This window comes from Xenia sp. Carnegie-2017, unplaced genomic scaffold, assembly GCF_021976095.1.
Source record: "Xenia sp. Carnegie-2017 unplaced genomic scaffold, XeniaSp_v1 HiC_scaffold_16, whole genome shotgun sequence".
Taxonomy (NCBI): domain Eukaryota; kingdom Metazoa; phylum Cnidaria; class Anthozoa; order Malacalcyonacea; family Xeniidae; genus Xenia; species Xenia sp. Carnegie-2017.
In genome coordinates, this window is record NW_025813469.1 from 12,330,937 (window position 1) to 12,353,402 (window position 22,466).

At 34.8% G+C, this 22,466-nt stretch overlaps 3 long non-coding RNA genes across 4 annotated transcripts; 2 read left to right on the top strand and 1 right to left on the bottom strand.

Moving 5' to 3' along the window:
* Positions 1 to 793: 793 nt before the first annotated feature.
* Positions 794 to 5,527, top strand: LOC124436930. Its single transcript, XR_006945543.1, has 4 exons — positions 794 to 877; positions 2,070 to 2,146; positions 4,898 to 5,038; positions 5,194 to 5,527. It is a non-coding gene; the product is annotated as an uncharacterized LOC124436930 (long non-coding RNA).
* On the bottom strand, positions 5,372 to 16,196 carry LOC124436929. Its single transcript, XR_006945542.1, has 4 exons — positions 15,890 to 16,196; positions 15,488 to 15,551; positions 5,779 to 5,824; positions 5,372 to 5,590 (listed from the first exon to the last, which is right to left on the bottom strand). It is a non-coding gene; the product is annotated as an uncharacterized LOC124436929 (long non-coding RNA).
* On the top strand, positions 16,188 to 21,007 carry LOC124436931. Of its 2 annotated transcripts, none has more exons than XR_006945545.1 (2): positions 16,188 to 16,412; positions 20,808 to 21,007. It is a non-coding gene; the product is annotated as an uncharacterized LOC124436931 (long non-coding RNA). The 2 variants fall into 2 exon arrangements; XR_006945544.1 differs by having other exon boundaries at positions 16,188 to 16,401.
* Positions 21,008 to 22,466: the final 1,459 nt, after the last annotated feature.

Below are 22,466 nucleotides of genomic sequence, written 5' to 3' on the forward strand. Positions count from 1 at the left end.
GGTGCCCATAGCTTTGCCCACTCGTAGCTAATAGCAGTTACGCCAATGGTTATAATAATCGTCTAGTGCAGACGTGCCCCTATAAGTAGTGTTATTGTTCATTATATGAGCATTCTTGGCTGTGATTGGTCAACTACCTTCAGATAATTCTTGATATCTGCAGGTTATGACGTCACACCTACAGATAATAGTTTCTACAAAAATAGCCGCCATTAAAAGCCGGTGTTGAAAACAAATCAGCGATGTTTGCCCCAATTTCTAAAAACGATGTGAAAGCTTTTAAAGGAAAACGATGCGGAAAACACTAAAAAAGCGACGAAGCTGGCTTCAAACACACGTACAACATATTTAAACAAGACGAACTTGAATAAACCGTCTGCCATAAAAAAATTAGCGAAGGTTTCAAAAATGTTTTATATTGATATGTTTTGATAATACTTCAGTGAATAATAAAACAATTAATGAATTCGTGTTTCGCATGATATCAAGAATTGTCCAGACCTTGGTCAATGTTATATCCGCCTCAGCTTCGCTTTAGCAGATAACAATGACATCGGTCTGAATAATTCTTGATATCATGCTCAATCTCATCCAATAATTGCTTATTATTCTGTCTCACGAAAAAGTATCGTTCGTTTTATTGCAAAAGCTACTACCTAAAAACTGGCGTAACATAACAATGCACATTGTTTTCTTAAAAGCTCATTTCATGATTATGATTGGTTGATGCATCGATATTTTATTTCTAATGCATTATAGATATTTTTGAACAATGAAAATTTTGATCATATTTTTAACGCTTCATACAAGACTCAGAACTCGACGTTTTCAGCGAAGGATTTGGAATGTTCGTTTGAAGTTTAAAGAATATATCAAGGTATGGATAAAACTGGTAATTAACGTAAGTTATTGTACGATAACTTTGTTAAAAAATACTTAACGGTAGAACACTATGACATCTGGTTTAATTTAATACTTGTGCAAGTATTTCGTCTTTCCCTTGATGGCGACAAAAAGTAAACTTGGTAGCTTATTGTTCCTCGCAGGAACAATGAAGCAATGCTTACAAGTATACGAATACCTTGTTCAAATAAAGCGACAACTAAGATGAAAACTATGATATGCATGTTTAACAAAAAATTCTTCAAAAGTGACTGGAATTCGTTTTCGCAAATGCTAGAGACATAATTCGATAGATTACGACAGTTTTTAAGATATCTCAATGAGTAATTAAATAAAAATTTTTATATATATACTTCAACTTTGTTTTGAACATTGTTCTTATTCAAACTTGTTTTGGTGTAATTTCTTAAGATTTTTGCATGGAATTAATTTCATAATGGCGAATCACTAATACCTTAAATTTTTAAATCTCCTAAGCCAAGCAAAACTGCGTCCTGAGAGAAGTTCGGTAGAAAATAGACACAGCTCTACTCTATTTCAATGCAGCCATCGGAAAAGTAAGGATGAAAGAGACAGTAGAGAAAGTTTGAAATAATAATTTTTGTATTGAATTCTCAATGGAATTTGAAAAATTCACCGACTAAACACAAAGATCTGATGCACGAAAAATAACGTGCTTTTTCTTTAATTAAAAAACATGAAAGATGATTTATGTATCCTACTTGAAGATACGAATTCCAGACAATTTATACGAAAAAAATCAGGTCGTTTTAATTCAGCATAAAGTCAGCGATGTTACTAATAAGTAATATGTAGCATTTCATAACAGCGGGGAGGCTTCGATTACACAGAACAAATTCCAATAGTTTGTTCTTCGATATATTTACAATTTAAATGACCAAAATTATGAACGTATTATGAATTTGAAATTCCTGCTATAATTCATTTTTTCTGACGCTGGTTCAACTATGCGTCAAATCATACATGGGGGAAATTTTGAAAATATCTTAGCGATCAATTCCCACAATACACTCCTTCATTTAGACTTTTCTAAGGTACAAAAAATACACTTTGTAAGCAGATAAAAATTTTCTTCTACAAAACATACAATTATAGTGTAAATGAATACACTTTGAGTTTTGAAACGTGTGCTTTTCTCTTTTTAGTGTTGTAACCAATCCAAATCTAAAGCATGACGTTTGACATAAGAGCGCATTACTATAAAATATGGACATTTGGTGTGGTAAGTTGGTCCGAACCATTAAACAGAATGCTGATATTTGTTATATTTATTTATAGATTCATCATATATTTTTAGAATATTGCTGATTGTAAATGCATTCCAAATGACCCTTAGAAAATTTTAATTTCATGAAGATAGTTAAAGAATGAACGGAATATGAACTGCTCTGCTACTTCCCGCCAAAGCTTTAAGGCATCAATTCAACAAATCTTTGCAAGCACGGCCCAAAGACAGTTTGTTAACACAGTAAGCTAAAATAAGCAAAGCCGCAGGAAAAGGAGGAAAGTGGGGGCAACTGCTCCCAATATTTCCCATACTAAGGCTTAATATATGAAATTCAAAAATGCCAGTCATATAAATCAATGCGTAATATATCTAAGTGACCATTGGGGAGTGTTTTGCCCCTGCAAAATGAAATCCTACATGCACCACTGTAAATGAGAGACTTTAACTAAAAACATTAGTGTCTGCTGGCTCATGTAAGTAGAGGCATATATACCAAAGGATAGCACAAATATTCATCTCAATGGTTTGCGCTTAAACAATTAGGATATCTTACTTTTAGACAAGACTGCACTTACCATCTAATGCAGGATGTACACTGGCTAAGATATAATTAAGCTGACCATATGTTTTTGTACACAACACTCAATCGTGAAAATTTATATTTATTTTGTAACAAAGCTTATGCGTTGTTTGAGTGAAGAGTTATTTATCCTGTTTGCGATTGTTTCTAAAATTGGTAGTTTAATGTCGTGGTCACTCACAGCAAGATAGCAATTTTATGGATCGAATTTGGGAAAATAGATTAAAATAACTGGGATAGTTTTTTTGTGGTTAAATTATTGCAAAAATATTAGCGACCTTTTCAAATGATGTGAAAACAATCAGCACTTTTTTGACATAATTACGTAACGGACCAATCAGAATGCGTGATGAAAATAAAATATAAACAAATCAAGCACTATGTTTAATCAACTTTCTGCAGTTTGTTGTTGAATCTTTTGACGAAATAAAAGCTGTCTGTTAATAAATGAGTATTTTTCTTCAATTTTGCCGTATGACATTTTCAATCATAGGAATTTCCTCAACACGTATCTAAAAAGAGAAAAATTACCATGCTGCTTCCATGAAGTTTTAGAAAGCAAAGTTATTATCGGGGTGATTGAACAAATGTAAAAACAAAAACGAATGACGTCATCCCAAGCAGCGAGTTGACGTTTAGAGCAGCAATAAGTTGTAGACGGTCCATCTTCATTTAAATTGCCATGTTCTAACCAACACAATTTAAAGTTTATGAAATAAAACAGATTATCCTAAATATAGCTCTTTTTAAGATTTGGCAACAATATGTCGTAAAAGTAACCAGAGCTTAGGATTTCGTACAAACTATAATTAGTATTGCCGCACATACAGAAACTATTTCAAATGTCATCAAAGGCGTCGGCGAGGGGTGACGTTGGGCGACTGCCCCCTAATATTTTCTAAACATAAGTCTTTACATACATAAGTAAATTACTCAGTCATGCATATAAAACAATACGTAATACATGTTAATGACATTTAAGGGGTGTTCCCCCCAAATATAATCCTTGTACCAGCGTCACTGAATGTTATTACATATTATATAATGACACGAAGAAGTTGAGCAATTTCATTTGTCGCGAGCTAATAGGAATTGACGTCACAGAAAATTTCATGTTTATAAAAACAAATGGCGAATATATTTGAAATTTATTGCAATACCTCCCTGAATGGGAAAATAAAGATATTTACAAAAACCTAGTTGAGGCAGTTAACGTATTTGAGCAAAAAGAAAAGAAAAAACCCCGTTTTCAAACATTAATTTGTCCTTCGTCTTAGATAACAAAATTTCAACAAAATTGGTCAGCCATTGCTTGTTTATTTTGTTAGCCAATCACGTTTTATGACGTGATTAAGCTAGCAAATAGAATTCCTTCAATCCTAGAGATCACGTCAGCGTGATATTTGCAAAATCAAGGCTTTTCAACGTTCCAAGTGTTGGGAGAAAAGAAGACAAACTGTTTGACGGTTTAATTTGGGAATTTTTTGATTTTAATTTATAAAACAAATAGATGACAGTTAACCGTTGTCTATACAGTTATAGATACACGGGTATGACGTCATTTATGATAAAGACTAAAAAAGTGACCACGAGCCGCCGGGGCGAGTTTTCCATTTAAGTATTCTACAATTTAGGCATATGGAAACATGAGCTTGCTCATTAACAAAACGTAATTGCAGAAATGATTGACCATAGTGCTTATTTTGTCTACATTCAATTCTGTTGACACATATTGATTGGCTATTGAAATATCCACAAAAGCACTAATTGCTTGAACATATTTGGACATTGAGAGGCCAATATCCGAGTTTGGAAATCCATTTCGCTCTTTGACTGGAAGATCTCCTTTCAGACCCTTAAACATCCTGAAATTAGTAGACCATTTACTACAAGCATCTTGATAATAATCATTACTATTTTCGACAAAAGCTAATTTCCGGGTGATTTTTTGAGCTAGATAGGGTAGGGGATAAATAGAGGTTGGGTGCAATGTCTGCTACCTTTCAAATGGATAATTATTACCAGGACGCAATTATGGGGTGTGGGCTTAGTACGAGTAGATCATCTCCTTATTTCCTTATACAGCTCAATTTCTTGATTTCCCCTCTCCAGAGATGGTACAATGCATGAAACCGGGGTAAAATAGTTATTTTTTTGTTGTTCAGGCTCTTTTGCTAATTGCCGTCATTGTATTTTGCATATGGGGAAGACCAAGATACATGGAATACGGAATGAGTGTTGTTTTGATCTTTGTGATTAGTTTAAATGCCATCCTCATACTAACAATAACGGATACAAGTCCATTAGTAAGTAAAAAAAATGGCTTAACTATCTTCGTCATCGAAACAAATAGCTTTCATAAAGAAACAAAACTTTACTACTATAAATTCCTAATATGAGTAACAAAATACACTTTAAGAGAGCAATTTGAAATCACCTCCATTGTACTTGTGATTTTAAGGTCTACTGGTGCAAAAATTTTTTCGCCATCTGGTTGCTTGCAGTTGGGGCTCTCTTAGCTTATATGGTTCATCAATAGATGGAAGAAAACTTCAAAAGGACGCATGGCATTTTGTAGTTGGCTTTAAAATTTCGCGACTCTCGGTCACTAACTCACTCACGCGTAACGTGGGACTGCATAAATTTCAACTTTTTTAATTCACAATATACTTCTTTCATAATACGAACAAACACTTTAATTGTAAATAACGATTTGTATTGTTGTCAATTTTTATTGTAATGAACTTGTATTGAAGTAATTTTGATTGTTGTCAACATGTCTTGTTGCCAACTTATATTGTTGTATTTGCTTGGTAACGAACAAACACCATCTTACAAGGACCATTTTTCAAGTTTTCCTAAAGTAGAAAACTTGTAGATCAAATTTTTAAGAGATTTGATTGATTGAGAATTCGCGTTACGACATTTTTTCACAAGGGTAGAAACAGTAAAGGCCGTGTTGCAAAAATGGCTCATGCATCATAAAGGCAATATGTAAGGTTTAGATTAAAAGTGAAAAATATATATTGCATAAGAGCAATCCTACCTGAACTTTACGGAGGATGTATTCTGTTGACACCATCTGCATGTACCTAAAATAAACAATAGGTCATGGTTACAAGTTGATGTATTTATAGGCAAAGCTTTACAACCTTTCTCCCCAGTTAATTTATTTAAATTTGGGGCAGATCTGTGGGGGTCTTATCCTAGAAATTCAGTTAACAGAACTTTTATCATCATTTAATTATCTCAAAGACATTCATTCTTGGCAAACTAAAGTCAAACTCTACGTATAGTCATCAAAAAATGACTAACACTATTGACTCCAAAGCAAGTTGTTCAAAGTCAAGATTTCGGCAAAAACGTGTTGTTTTGCTTTTATTCCTCTTCAAAACATGCACCAAGACAATGAAAGAAGCCTATAAACACTTCTTAAAGATTGCATTAGGTAATACATCTTTTAACAGTGGTTGGTGAATTTGAGAATCGGGGCCACATTCGTAAAACAATCAGTGGTACTTCGTCTACTCTCCGGAAAAAGAGACGAGCGCTTAAAGTGGTATTCTATTTCTTAGCTCGTATCTGACGATAACCGAGGATTACAAAATTGACAACGCAAGCAGAGTTCCGATTGACTTGAAACAGCAATTTTCAAGGTGTTGATGGCTCATTGTCTGCTCAGTTGTAAGTAAACAACACGATTTACTACTTGCTCGAGGTAAGTAGTGAACAGCTATCAACGCCTACAGGACGAATTATTTTATAATATTATCTTTGCAGCATTGTCTGCTCAGGCAGAAGTAAACACGATTTACTACTTGCTCGAGGTAAGTAGTGAACAACTTATCAACGCCTACAGGACGAATTATTTTATAATATTATCTTTGCAGCATTGTCTGCTCAGGCGGAAGTAAACACGATTTACTACTTGCTCGAGGTAAGTAATGAACAACATATCAACGCCTACAGGACGAATTATGGAAGACGTGGAATTATCTTCAAAAATTATTTTTCATACAAAATAGCAATGAGTTTATTACTAAAAATCGTAAGATTTCTTGAGGACGTCACCGCTGTTTTGTTTCAGTGCAAGACACTTTGAACACAAACACATCACATGCATTTTAAGCGAGAACGCACAGACAAAAAAGAAAGCTTAAGATGATAACTGGACCTTTTACGAAACAGATTAGACCTTCATAAAGGTTTTGCTCATATTTTTCTTAAACGTATCTCATATTTTGTACAGGGTTGATGTGTATTATTTACATGTAAACTCTGTTTATGGTCGAGCTATCCGAAATGCTTACCTATTTTTACATTTCAGTTTAACTAGGTGCACTGTTGAGGCGAGACCACTGGGCGAGACGGTTAACGTACTTGAAACTGAAGTGTAGGAACGTAATTATGCGAAGTGTGTAAGTTTTAATAACGCGTTTGAGAGAAACAAGAATAGGCTATCCCCATTTTCCTATGTTTTTAGATAACTCTAGATAAACAAAATGCACGTTATGGACACGTCACTGTAAGCTCTTAACTTAACTATGGGATCCTCTAATGCAATGCTCAGTGCTGTAAGGAAAACAACAACGAAAGTCAAACCCAGTGGCATGTTCCAAAAGCCTGTATTTTGTCGTAATCTATCAATCAGGTCACACAGCAGTACAAGTTATCAGAAGTAGAAACTTACTCGAAGAAACATTCTGAATTGTATTGTGGATAAGTTTTTACGGTAACTTAGTTGTAGATTTTCAACAGTGTTCATTCGCGTTCATCTTCGCCGTTCAGTTGAAATCGGCAATCTTACTTTTCGTCAGAGGTGAATACATGAACAAAACAGTTTATAATTCTTTCTTTAGTTTCGAGGAAATCCTTTAATACATTACTATCATTATTAAATTTAGGGGTTTTACGTAAGTTAAGAGTTTTTTTTATTAGTGTGGGTTCCGTTATTAGTAGGCGTGTAAGCGCATATATTGCATTGGAAAAGGTAGATGATGGAACGAGCTGAAACGTACAATTTTTTACAAGGATGATAGAATGAGCTTTGTAAGGAAATCATGTGATATCCTGAAGTGCTATCATTAATATAAATAGTTGTAACTATCTAATGAAAGGGGGATGTTACGTTTGTGTGTTCAATTAAGTATAGGAAAATAAAGTCCCAGAGTGTTATAGGATCAGCTCACGGACCGAAAGGAGTTTTCCAACATTTAGATTTCAATTTTCGTTATGAAAGTCTTGGTATTCACAGCGTTCGTGGTGCTCCTTCTCGGGTCGCTCGATCAAACGCAGGCGGTTGCCCCATTTTCAGGGTGTTTATAGCACTGGGCTACAAGTTGGCTACAAAAACGTACTACGCAAAATGCAATCCGCGAAACTTTCCTTCTCACTTGAATTGCCCTTCAGTCGCCTACGGTTTTGGCGGGAGCAAGAACTCGGCCATAAAAGCCGCAAGATGGTACGCGGATGGTATTGAGAACGGCTGTGGTCGTTATGTTGGTCACTGTCAAGTAAAGAAATTCTACAAGTAAAAACAATGTTTGTAGAAAATCGGACTTTCAATTTATTTGGCTCACTGAACTGGACAATGAAGAATGAATTTATGTAATGATAATAATCGCAATATTGTTATTGATTTCAAAACCAATCAATCAATAAAATTTTTTTTCTCTGCACTACTTTTTTGCTATTTTCTTATTTTCAACATTCACATCTGTTTCGAGCTTTGTATGGTGCCTTATTGTGCATTTGGTACATAAACTAGAAGATGTTCTTTAATAAAACTACAAAAAATGCTTTTGTTGTGTTGACCTGACGTATAAAACGACAAAATATGCCCTCGTTGAGTTGACGTGACGTATAAAACGACAAAATATTCGCTCGTTATGTTGACATGACGTATAAAACGACAAAATATGCGCTAAATTGAACAGTAAACTTCATCAACAGTATGCACATATGAATATTTTTTCTTTCCTCCCCCCCAAATATTGAGTTGCGTACGGCACTGATTAAGTTTAATTTGTACGATAAGCCATTTCATACGTCATCTCATACAGTTCAGTGTAAAAAATTATTTGTCTATCGCTACATTTTGAAGCTAGACGGTACGTTGAAATTTACAGTTAACGTTTGATGAACACGCAAATTGGAAGGAATGAATAACAACACCAAATGAGAAAATTAAATAAAAATCTTCTGAAGCTTAACTCGAATAACTGGGGACTTGATTGATAAACTTTTAGATAAATATGGCAGCCATTATTTCACGTTATAACATGTTTGTGAAGGAGCAAGGATATTTTCACCTCCAGGCTCAAACGATAAGACAATCAGTGAGATCCATGTCGAAATACAAGCCACTAGAATGTTGTAATAATGGCTTTGTATAACACCATTCTTCCTGAGATGATTTTTTGAAATGTTAGAGTGGCCTTTTTTAACTATTATTGCGTACTTCAGAAACACTAGAGAAAAAAGTGTTTTATACACCATGAAGCCAATATACTGAGTGTCATCAGAAAAACGGAACCGTACAAATAATTTGTATGCATTAAAGGAAATCTGCAATAGACAATATAGTCTGCAATAGACAATATAGTCGGCAATAGCTAATTGCTCGACCTGGTTCATTTAGTAACACGCTTGTTTGTTTCAAAATGTTCGTAGCAACTATTGGAAAATGTGATTACCTTTTTTGGTTGCTATCTCTAAGTTATTGTCGCTTTGATTTTAGAAAGCATTTCCTTATTAGATTTGAGACAAAAATCAGTGCATCATAGTACTTTTAAATTGCTTTGCTTTTAACTTTTAAATTCAACTTTTAAATCCCAGAGGAGCAGAACTGTCAAGAACATTAAACTGTTGTTAATGCTAGTTATATTATAAAAAAATTTTCTCTTACTGAATCGACTACTAAGTCAATTGGTGATGGCAGTGTATGAATACGTTCATTTGTATTAATCTCTTACAACATTTGAAACATCATGGCTTTCATTTCTTTAGTCACTGAAGATAGATTTTTTTCTAATCTCTCTAAAGTCGTGAGAAGCAATCTTTCTGCATTCACATAACTCAGTTTCATGTTTAATGTTCTCTCGTTTGTTTATCTCCTTGCCACAACGTTCATTAGAACACAACCCTGGAGCAAAACCACAATTTTCAACATTTCTTTGAAGGTTTTCAACATTTGTAAATTCAGGACAACCACGACTGGCGTAGTCGCAGTTGATCTTTAACTTTGAAATCACGTTATTTATAACATGCGCTGGATGAAGCGTAGCTACAGTTAAATCATATTGACATTGAGGACATCTTTGTGCATTAACTCGTAGATGTTCTTCAATAGAAAAACGAAAAAAGATGTGCTCGTTATGTTGACACATTCTGGCATCTTTAACGACGTTCATGCAAATCGAACAATGAAAGTTTTCGTCAACAGCAGTCTTAAATCTCCATTCATCACATCAACTTTCGTAAGCATTTAGATAGCACGCCATTTCCGAATATATTTCTGAATAATCTAATGTCAAACTTACCCCAAGAGGTAGAAAAATATTTGTTTAACGTCACGTTTTGCAACTAGAGAACACGTTCAAAATCCTACATTAGATATTACGTTGATTAAACGCAGAAGTTAAGATAATCAGACAAATTCGTTCAAATATAAATATGCAGTGCGTATGTGTAGTACTCAAGCATGGCAAACAAAGAAAAGTCCACAAAATTAAGTGCATCGATGAACACAGTTCAAATGATAATGGAACTATTGTCATCAATATCAACAGTTGAATAATCGAGATAATCATGTACGAAAACTTCATTGTTTAGAGCAAATGTTCATAAAAAACAAATAGAACGAACGGGCTGTTAGTCGGAATAGCATGGCTTTGCTTCTCATAAAATGTTTCCCAAAATTTCAACGTAAAAATGCCACGAAAGCGTCAAAATATTATTTTCATTCATTTTTTCACGCCCAGGTCACACGAATCAATTATTAATAATAATCGTTTTATTATTGCTAGCACACTCAAGCTTCAAATGCTTGTCACGTGACTGTATTCATATCACATTCAATAATCATTATTTAGGTTATGTCCTCACTTTTTGATGGTAAATTTCTAAAAAAATTTTATTTGTCTAATGTTGTTCAGTATTACAAATTCGATGCTTTGAAAGAAGGAGAGGTAAACTATTAATTCTTCATGAAAGTATAGTTAGTGACTAAATAGTTTGAAACAGTGAGAGAGGTACCCTTCACTCTCTATGAAAGTATAGTTAGTGACTAAATAGTTTGAAACAGGGAGAGGTGTACCCTTCACTCTCCATGAAAGTATAGTTAGTGACTACATAGTTTGAAACAGAGAGAGGTGTACCCTTCACTCTCCATGAAAGTATACTTAGTGACTACATAGTTTGAAACAGGGAGAGGTATACCCTTCACTCTATATTAAAATATATTTAGTGAATACATAGTTTGAAACACGGAGAGGTGTACCCTTCACTCTCCATGAAATTATAGTTAGTGACTATATAGTTTGGAACAGGGAGAGGTGTACCCTTCACCTTCCATGAAAGTGTAGATAGTGACTACATAGTTTGAAACAGGGAGAGGTGTACCCTTCAGTCTCCATGAAAGTATAGTTAGTGACTAAATAGTTTGAAACAGGGAGAGGTGTACCCTTCACTCTCCATGAAAGTATAGTTAGTGACTATATAGTTTGGAACAGGGAGAGGTGTACCCTTCACTCTCCAAGAAAGCATAGTTAGTGACTACATAGTTTAAAACAGGGAGAGGTGTACCCTTCACTCTCCATGAAAGTATAGTTAGTGACTACATAGTTTGAAACAGGGAGAGGTGTACCCTTCACTCTCCATGAAAGTATAGTTAGTGACTACATAGTTTGAAACAGGGAGAGGTGTACCCTTCACTCTCCATGAAAGTATAGTTAGTGACTAAATAGTTTGAAACAGGAGAGGTGTACCCTTCACTCTCCATGAAAGTATAGTTAGTGACTACATAGTTTGAAACAGGGAGAGGTGTACCCTTCACTCTCCATGAAAGTATAGTTAGTGACAAAATAGTTTGAAACAGGGAGAGGTGTACCCTTCACTCTCCATGAAAGTATAGTTAGTGACTACATAGTTTGAAACAGAGAGAGGTGTACCCTACACTCTATAATAAAGTATATTTAGTGACTACATAGTTTGAAACAGGGAGAGGTATACCCTTCACTCTATATTAAAATATATTTAGTGAATACATAGTTTGAAACAGGGAGACGTGTACCCTTCACTCTCCATGAAAGTATAGTTAGTGACAAAATAGTTTGAAACAGGGAGAGGTGTACCCTTCACTCTCCATGAAAGTATAGTTAGTGACTACATAGTTTGAAACAGAGAGAGGTGTACCCTTCACTCTATAATAAAGTATATTTAGTGACTACATAGTTTGAAACAGGGAGAGGTGTACCCTTTACTCTCCATGAAAGCATAGTTAGTGACCACATAGTTTGAAACAGGGAGAGGTGTACCCTTTACTCTCCATGAAAGCATAGTTAGTGACTACATAGTTTGAAACAGGGAGAGGTGTACCCTTCACTCTCCATGAAAGTATAGTTAGTGACTACATAGTTTGGAACAGGGAGAGGTGTACCCTTTACTCTCCATGAAAGCATAGTTAGTGACTACATAGTTTGAAACAGGGAGAGGTGTACCCTTCACTCTCCATGAAAGTATAGTTAGTGACTAAATAGTTTGAAACAGGAGAGGTGTACCCTTCACTCTCCATGAAAGTATAGTTAGTGACTACATAGTTTGAAACAGGGAGAGGTGTACCCTTCACTCTCCATGAAAGTATAGTTAGTGACTAATTAGTTTGAAACAGGGAGAGGTGTACCCTTCACTCTCCATGAAAGTATAGTTAGTGACTACATAGTTTGGAACAGGAGAGGTGTACCCTTACTCTCCATGAAAGCATAGTTAGTGACTACATAGTTTGAAACAGGAGAGGTGTACCCTTCACTCTCCATGAAAGTATAGTTAGTGACTAAATAGTTTGAAACAGGGAGAGGTGTACCCTTCACTCTCCATGAAAGTATAGTTAGTGACTACATAGTTTGAAACAGGGAGAGGTGTACCCTTCACTCTCCATGAAAGTATAGTTAGTGACTAATTAGTTTGAAACAGGGAGAGGTGTACCCTTCACTCTCCATGAAAGTATAGTTAGTGACTAAATAGTTTGAAACAGGGAGAGGTGTACCCTTCACTCTCCATGAAAGTATAGTTAGTGACTACATAGTTTGAAACAGGAGAGGTGTACCCTTCACTCTCCATGAAAGCATAGTTAGTGACTACATAGTTTGAAACAGGAGAGGTGTACCCTTCACTCTCCATGAAAGTATAGTTAGTGACTACATAGTTTGGAACAGGGAGAGGTGTACCCTTTACTCTCCATGAAAGCATAGTTAGTGACTACATAGTTTGAAACAGGGAGAGGTGTACCCTTCACTCTCCATGAAAGTATAGTTAGTGACTAAATAGTTTGAAACAGGGAGAGGTGTACCCTTCACTCTCCATGAAAGTATAGTTAGTGACTACATAGTTTGAAACAGGGAGAGGTGTACCCTTCACTCTCCATGAAAGTATAGTTAGTGACTAATTAGTTTGAAACAGGAGAGGTGTACCCTTCACTCTCCATGAAAGTATAGTTAGTGACTAAATAGTTTGAAACAGGGAGAGGTGTACCCTTCACTCTCCATGAAAGTATAGTTAGTGACTACATAGTTTGAAACAGGGAGAGGTGTACCCTTCACTCTCCATGAAAGCATAGTTAGTGACTACATAGTTTGAAACAGAGAGAGTGTACCCTACACTCTATAATAAAGTATATTTAGTGACTACATAGTCTGAAACAGGGAGAGGTATACCCTTCACTCTATATTAAAATAAATTTAGTGAATACATAGTTTGAAACAGGGAGAGGTGTACCCTTCACTCTCCATGAAAGTATAGTTAGTGACTAATTAGTTTGAAACAGGGAGAGGTGTACCCTTCACTCTCCATGAAAGTATAGTTAGTGACTAAATAGTTTGAAACAGGAGAGGTGTACCCTTCACTCTCCATGAAAGTATAGTTAGTGACTACATAGTTTGAAACAGGGAGAGGTGTACCCTTCACTCTCCATGAAAGCATAGTTAGTGACTACATAGTTTGAAACAGAGAGAGGTGTACCCTACACTCTATAATAAAGTATATTTAGTGACTACATAGTCTGAAACAGGGAGAGGTATACCCTTCACTCTATATTAAAATAAATTTAGTGAATACATAGTTTGAAACAGGGAGAGGTGTACTCTTCACTCTCCATGAAAGTATAGTTAGTGACTACATAGTTTGAAACAGGGAGAGGTGTACCCTTCACTCTCCATGAAAGCATAGTTAGTGACTACATAGTTTGAAACAGAGAGGTGTACCCTACACTCTATAATAAAGTATATTTAGTGACTACATAGTCTGAAACAGGAGAGGTATACCCTTCACTCTATATTAAAATAAATTTAGTGAATACATAGTTTGAAACAGGGAGAGGTGTACTCTTCACTCTCCATGAAAGTATAGTTAGTGACTACATAGTTTGAAACAGAGATAGGTGTACCCTTCACTCTCCAGAAAAGTATAGTTAGTGACTACATAGTTTGAAACAGGGAGAGGTATACCCTTCACTCTATATTAAAGTATAGTTAGTGACTACCTAGTTTGAAACAGGGTGAGCTCTACCCTTTACTCTGTATGAAAGCAGAGTGAGTAAGTAAAGTGTGGCAATTTAATGTTTGCAAAGTGCAATTAGCACATTGTAGTAAAATATTAAAAATGGCACATTATTTTTTAAGCAATATGCAAAGAAGTAAATATTATGCATTAATTTCTAGACCACAACTTGCCATTTTTTGTAGTATGATATCAATATGATGTTTTATAATCCAATTTAAACATTAATAACAGAAGTTATACATAAAGAAGTTTTTACAAGCTAATCCAGAGAAATGAGAAGTAAACATATTAGTCACATCATGTCGCGGCAAACATGCCTATTTTCAGAACAGGAGTCTTCAGAAAGTGACCAGTTGTACACATGAACTGTTTAACTAGTTCAAATGTACAATACAGGCACAATTTTACTACTGCATCATGTTTAGCTTAATGAAGTGTTTGTTTGAATCTGACTCAAAAACTTCATGTAATATCAATCTAATTTTTACTATGGGTGACTACTTGGCCAGGAACAGAGATAGGTCTATCTTTCACTCTCTATGACAAAAAAGTGGGTGATTGCTGAGTTTGAAAAAGGTAGAGGTGTCTGCTTTACTCTCCAGGAAGCCTAATGAGTGACTACTTACTTTAAAACAATGTGAGGTGTAACCATTACTCTTCATGAAAGAAAAATAATGACATATGTTAAAACAGGGAGAGATAAACCCTTCACTTTCAATGAAAGCATAGTGAGTGACAAGTAGACTTGGAACAGGGAGTATATTAACCGTCACAAGCCAATATTACATTTAAGGGGTTGAATATATTATTTCAGTTCATGAATTTTCCATGCAAATTTTTTATGCATTTGATTTTGACAAGGATTCATACACTGTGTCCGTTCACTGTGATTGAAATTACAAAAAAATATTTTAAATTATGGACTCTAACTTAAATTTAGACAAAAATAAAAAATGCATATCACATAAGAGTTACCTCACCTGAACATAACAGAGGATGTACTGTTTGTATTCATTGTTCATAATCCAATTCTGATGACACTATCTATATATACATGAAATTCAAAAGAGAAAGAAATAATTATTTATTCATAGGCTAAGCTTACCACCCTCTCCTCTCCAGGGTACTTCACTTAATGTTGAGGCAACTGTGGGGGGTCTAGTTTTGGAAATTCAGTTAAAAAACTTTATCATCATAATTTATTTCAAAGATATTCATTCTTGGGAAGCATATCAAAGAGTTTCTGAGGGCATCGCTCACTGTAGCAATACTAAAGTTAATTACCAGAAACTAAAAACTTAAGACAAGACGCAGTTGCGATACTTTACAAATTTGACAGCTATGTTGTTCTGTTCACTGAACTGCATCAACAAATGACTCACCCGCAGCAAGTTGTTCAGATTCAGGACTGTGGCAAAACGCAAAAACATGCTTCTTTACTTTTCTTCCCCCATCAAAAAAAGCAGCTAGACATTGAAAGTAGCCTCAAAACACTTTTCAAAGATTAAATAATGTAATTGCTGCCACGCTGATGCGAGACACTAATCTTGACATGTCTCGGCCCATTCCTCTACTCGACCTATATAGAGGTAAAATCTCGATTTGTGTCTGTCTGTTAACATTTCCGGGGGGGATTTTTACGGAATGAGGGGGGAAGAACAATCACAATAAGGTAGAACCTTTCGGAACTCCTGTCAGTTTCTATTTGATCTTAAATGTCTGGAATCCGAATAGATATGCGGCCTAAACAACTTTATACAATAGATACCAAAATCGAGTGATTACCGACATCAATTATATATCTCGTTTGGCGAAAAACATATGAAATGGATTCACCGTGCCGTATTTAGCCAGCTCGGTTCACAAATTTTATCTTGCACTCTATGATCGCACGGTGAGAAAAATGTACTGTAAGCATGTATTTATTTTTGTTCGAGCTTTTATTATTACTTGAAATATCGGTGTGGATTTAACTAAACGTCAAAAATAATTTAAACGCATGGTGGGAGTTCAACCATGAAATATGAATTACGAATATGATGAAACGTTTGCTCTTTGCGATAACTTTTCATCATTTTATCGCAGTCGCACATAATCATCGGAAAATAGGTTCTATCAAAATGTTATAAAGGAAATAATGGAAACAAAACTACAGTTTTATAATATAGTCCGCTTCTACGTTTGAAAACATGCGTTCGATCGATCGTTTGAGTAAACAAAGTATCATGCTTTTAATCAAAAAGCAATTTAAAGACTCAAAAGAATCAAAAGTATCAAGACATTTAAAAGAATCAAAAATTGTTTTCGTTCGAAATGGTAATGAATTTATCTTTAAAATTATTTTCACGCGTGAAATGAAATAAGATGTAAAGCACGGAGTTATTTTTCGCCGGAAATCAACCGTCGACTTTCAGAACGCGTGCCTTTGTTTGCATGTATACCAAATAAGGTATGGCACGTTTGAAAGGCCCGTTCACTCGATCCGATTTGTCGGATCCGGTTTTGTCAGATCCTAAAAACGGATCGTGTGAGCACATATAAAGTTAGTCTCCGACAGTCGGATCCGTCAATCTAAAAAAGAGGATAGAAATAGCCTAGAATATAATGACTAGCCAAATTATATATGTTTGAAAAGACATGGAAACAAGAAGAAAAGTACGCAAATATATCGATAAATGGACAACACAAATGGCTGCTCTCAAGATTATAAATATCTAAACGTATCTAAATATCAACACAACTATCTGACCGTCTGAACAAGCAATCAAAAGACGGAACCAAAACAATAGGATCTGACAAATCGGAACGTGTAAACAGGCCTTCAGATAGAAAGAAAACTTTGCCCATGGCGAAATAAACCTTGCCAACGCAAAGCTAAAAGTTAGAGACACGCATGTAAAATTTCTTTGTCTATCATTCTAATCACCCAATCATAACGTATGTATGAAACCACCTAGAATGCTGTACACGGAGGTGGCTCCAATGGATGTCACTACGTTCTGAACCCTGCAATTTTTCCAGATAAGGGGTCGGGGCAGCAATCCCCCCTTGCGATAGCAACTTCTAGTATATATAATATATATTTTACAATTACGGTAAATTTGGCGCCACTCTCCGCCACATTGCATTGAAAAAAAAATTTGCGGTATTTTCCGAAGAAAGCGACAAACGCTCAACATGGTATTTTTCGTCTTCATTCGTATCCGACTACTACCGAGGATACGAAATTGACAACTAACAAAAGCAGAGTTCTGATTGGCTTGAATCAGCCATTTTAAAGATCAAGTTCCTGATTTCTGATCAGTGTTGCCACGCCTTGGGATTTCTCCCAAGATCTTGGGATTTTCTGCTCAAGCTTGGGATCTTGGGAGTTTTTCGAAATATTGTAAAATCTTGGGATATTTTGTTTAAATATTTTATATGTAATATTATCTCGTATTATGAATTTATAAATAAGTGTGACACGTGTTTATAAAGAAGCTTGACAACCTTCACACCCTCCCACTGAAGATGCCGTCTGAATCTGATGTTTATTTGAACATAATATAAGTTCTTTTACCGTGGATATTCTTTAAATTAATGTACGTGTATTCCATAAAACGCTGAAGCATTTCTTTCCATCGAAAATATTATTAATTGGTATTGCATTTCTTGGTTGTCTTTACTATTGAACAGTAGAAATCAGGAGGGAGTGAATATTAAAAATAATTTTTAAAGTGGAAGTTTGACAACTATATTTGATCATTTCAACACTTATATACATATCTATAACTATCGATTTTTATGAAATTAAAATTAAAACAAAAATCAATTCATTCCACTCCTTACATTATGCGTTCATTAGTGTGGCTAATCGTGTACCCATGACAAAGGGGTCCCCCAGAAACGACTGTGGGGGATCTTGGGACTTTTTCCTCAAAATCTTGGGAATTTGTAAAATAGTGAGTGGCAACACTGTTCCTGATGGCAATATAGCCGCTTATTTTTTGAAATGAAATTCTTATTATTGATATAATTAATTTGAGGAAACGCAGGAAACAATTTAACAATACAAATACAGGGCAGATTGCATAACCCCCCGCCTGATAGTTCTATTCTTTGGATTATATTTTCTCAATTCGATCAACTCAAAAAGCTATGGCCAATCAATAAATAAACTCAGTAATAACTAAGTTTCATTCATGTAAAGAAATATAACCATCTTTTAGCACACTTGAAAGTCTCGAACGAAAACAGTCAAAGAAACTTAAAACAGGCCAACAGGCCGTAAAACACTATTTAAAAGCGACAAGTGGAAGTACCACTGAACTTGTTTGTACAGGCTTATTGAGGAAATCTTAAGCAGACCTCGAGAGCTGATCAGTGAAAGCCTGAGAACGAAGATCGAGGGTTGCACCTGCTCGAGAGTTCTTACAAACGTCTCTGAAGTTTGCATAAGCCATGCAGTCCAAACACGAAAAACACCTTTTATTTCTTTTGAAAAATAACAATAATGCGAAATAGACAATTTCAAACAAATTTTTTCACATTCCCCTAAATGCATTCATGATCGATTTGCAAATTCTCTTCGATTGAGTGATTAATTTGTTTGGTTTAGCTCAGATCGGTTTGTTTGCACAGACTAATGCAAACACTTTCGTTGACCAATCACTGCACGCGTTTTATTGTGTTTATTTTATGAATAAAATATTTATCTTCAATGGGAGGAATGTGTTTTTGAGACTGTACTCTAAATTTCTTGATTTGTTTAGGAATAGTTTTCAATGCCTCATGACATTTGAAATGGCAAAAAGATACACATGCTTGGTAGATAACTACCTATTATTGTATCATCTTACTTTATTAATATCTCACTTTAAAAAAAACGAAAATTCTAGAAGAGATTGGAAATCGGTGTTTACAGAAACGTAAATTTAAATCTTAAACATTCTGTTCCAAACCGCCGTATGATTGTGCGTGTAGTCATCTGCGACAATTGTTTAAAGTTGTGTACATCGAAAGAGTTTACATTTAAAAAATATTTTCACAGAAAAACAAACAAATAGGATTTCCTATTCAAGTTTTTTTTCCTAAATCTATTGGACCACTTCAAATTTTGGCACAGTCGCGAGTTAAGTATAATAATTATTAAGTCATTGTTCAAGGTGTAAAATAGAAATTGCCGTCATTTAATTTTAGCTCGTGTGAATCCATTCCACAGGGAAGTCTACTGAAGGTCAACATTTCTCCTTTCATCTTTGTTTATGTAAACGTTAAAGAATGATAATTTAATTTTGATATAACAAAAACGATAAAACAATATCATTTCAATAAAAGTTTTCCACTTAAGTTTCATTTTATTATAAGTAGATGAAAATGTAGTTAAATAAGTTAATTGTGAATTTTGACATGACATCATGGCAACCATAGAAGACAGATCATCACTACACATGACGTCATTTATGATAGTTCCTATTTGAAAGTGCTAAAAACGTTAACGGCATTGCTTCGTCAGCCATAAACTATAATTGGACAACTTATAGAAAAAATTTCTTCAGTCCCAGTTTATTTTTTATGACTTAAGAATACTTTACTTGATTTTTTGAATGCTTAAAAATAATGTGTATCCATTACCAAATAAGGTTAATTGTGTAGTAATTACATTTTGCTTCATTGCATTCCGATTTGAAATAGATCTGACATTTATTTTCAATATAATTTCTGATTAAATCACCAACTGAGCAAACCGATACCTTCAAATGGAATTTTTTAACTTACTTATGAAACCACGCAATCGGTAGGGTAGCCATCCAAATGTTTTTCTGTTTACTCACTTTGAAAGCAACAGATTTCAAAAAGAAAGAAAATAATGATAATGCTCTAAAATTTACATAAATAGCGTCGGTGTTATTAAAACTCATACACTCACTGAGTGTGGCTTCAAAATCATCTCATAACCATCTAAAGACAATGTCTACTGCAACGATTGCTCCACAAGAAATATTTCAGCAAAAATCTTGCTATGAATAAAGAAATAGTTTATCATTGATTAGCGGGAGTCCGTTTTTAGTTTCGCAATCGTTGAGTGTGATGTGAGGGCGCTTTTAGAACACAGGCGCAAAACTTGCAGGATAGCTAGTTGAAAAAACAATTTAAAAAATCGTGTTCTGTTGCGTGACTGTTTGTGAGAAAACAACTTTATTTTCGTTCCGTGCGACGAATGTGATTTGCGTTGGAGGTGCACGCGATATTGACGTCTGGTTTAGATTTAATTAACAGTCCATAAAATATACAGTGTTGTTAAAAGTTTTGTCTTTATAGATTCCATCGCTATAGTTTCTTGATCAGCCCCGTTGGGATGTCGAATCTCAAGTCTTTCTGATGTAGTCAAGTGGAATGTCTTCAACGGGAGTGATCTGATGTTGAAATTTGAGTTTTTGTATATACTTAAGTCAAGTGTTTTCATTAAGAGTGATTTGATTTTGAATCAGAAGTAGCAATTACATAATTCGCGTGTATAATCAGGAGTGATCTGATATTGAACTTTGAGTATTTTTGTACGCAGTCTAGTGTTTGCCTGAAGTGATTCAATGTTGAATCTTCAACATAAGTGCATGATCTAATTTTGAAATAGGCTTTTGACCCGCATTGACTCCAGCGCTCGCATAACAACTTCGCCAAAAGCTGAGCACTGATAGATAATTTAAAAATTAGAGATTGGCAATCTTCTTTCACTCATCTTATGATAACTTCTTATTTTTCACTCACACCGAGTTTTCATCACAAAAATTCATCGTCTCGCTTCTGAAAATACAGCTTGTGCAAAATTGAAACTGTCGCCATGGGAAGTTGTTTCGTCTCCACTAAACTATTTACATAATAACTCAGTTTCATGTTTAATCTTGTCTCGTTTTTTATCTCCTTACCACAACGTTCATTAGAACACAAAACTGGAGCAAAGCCACAATTTTCAACATGTCTTTCAAGATATTCAACTTTTATAAACTCAGGACAACCACGAACGACGTAGTCGCAACTGATCTTTAACTTAGAAACCATGTTATTTATCATACGTGCTGGACGAAGTGTAGCTACCGTCAAGTTATGTTGACATTGAGGACATCTTTGTGCATTAACTCGTAGATGTTCTTAAACAGAAAAACGAAAAAAGATGTGTTCGTTATGTTGACACATTCTGGCATCTTTAACGACGTTCAGGCAAATCGAACAATGAAAGTTTTCATCAACAGCAGTCTTAAATCTCGATTTATCATATCCACTTTCGTAAGCATTTAGACAGCACGCCATTTCCGAATATATTTCTGAATAATCTAATGTCAAACTTACTCCAAGAGGTAGAAAATTATTTGTTTAACGTCACATTTTGCAACTAGAGAACACGTTCAAAATCCTATATTAGATATTACGTTGATTAAACGTAGAATTTAAGATAATCAGACAAATTCGTTGAAATATAAATATGCAGTGCGTATGTGTAGTACTCAAGCATGGCAAACAAAGAAAAGTCCACAAAATTAAGTGCTTCGATGAACACAGTTCAAATGATATTGGAACTATTGTCATCAATATCAACATTTAAATAAACATCGAGATAATCAGGTACTAAAACTTCATTGTTTAGAGCAAATGTTCATAGAAAACAAATAGAACGAACGGGCTGTAAGTCGGAATAGCACTGCTTTCTTTTTAAACAAAATGCTTCCCAAAAATTTCACCGTAAAAATGCCACGAAAGCATTATTCTCGCTTCATTTTTTCACGCTAAGGTCACACGAACCAATTATTAATAATAATCGCTTTATTATTGCTAGCACACTCAGGCTTCAAATGCATGTCACGTGACTGTATTCACATCCATTCAATAATCACCATTTAGGTTATATCCTCACTTTTTGATAATAAATTTCTAAAAAAATTTTATTTGTCTAATGTTGTTCAGTATTACAAGTTCGATGCTTTG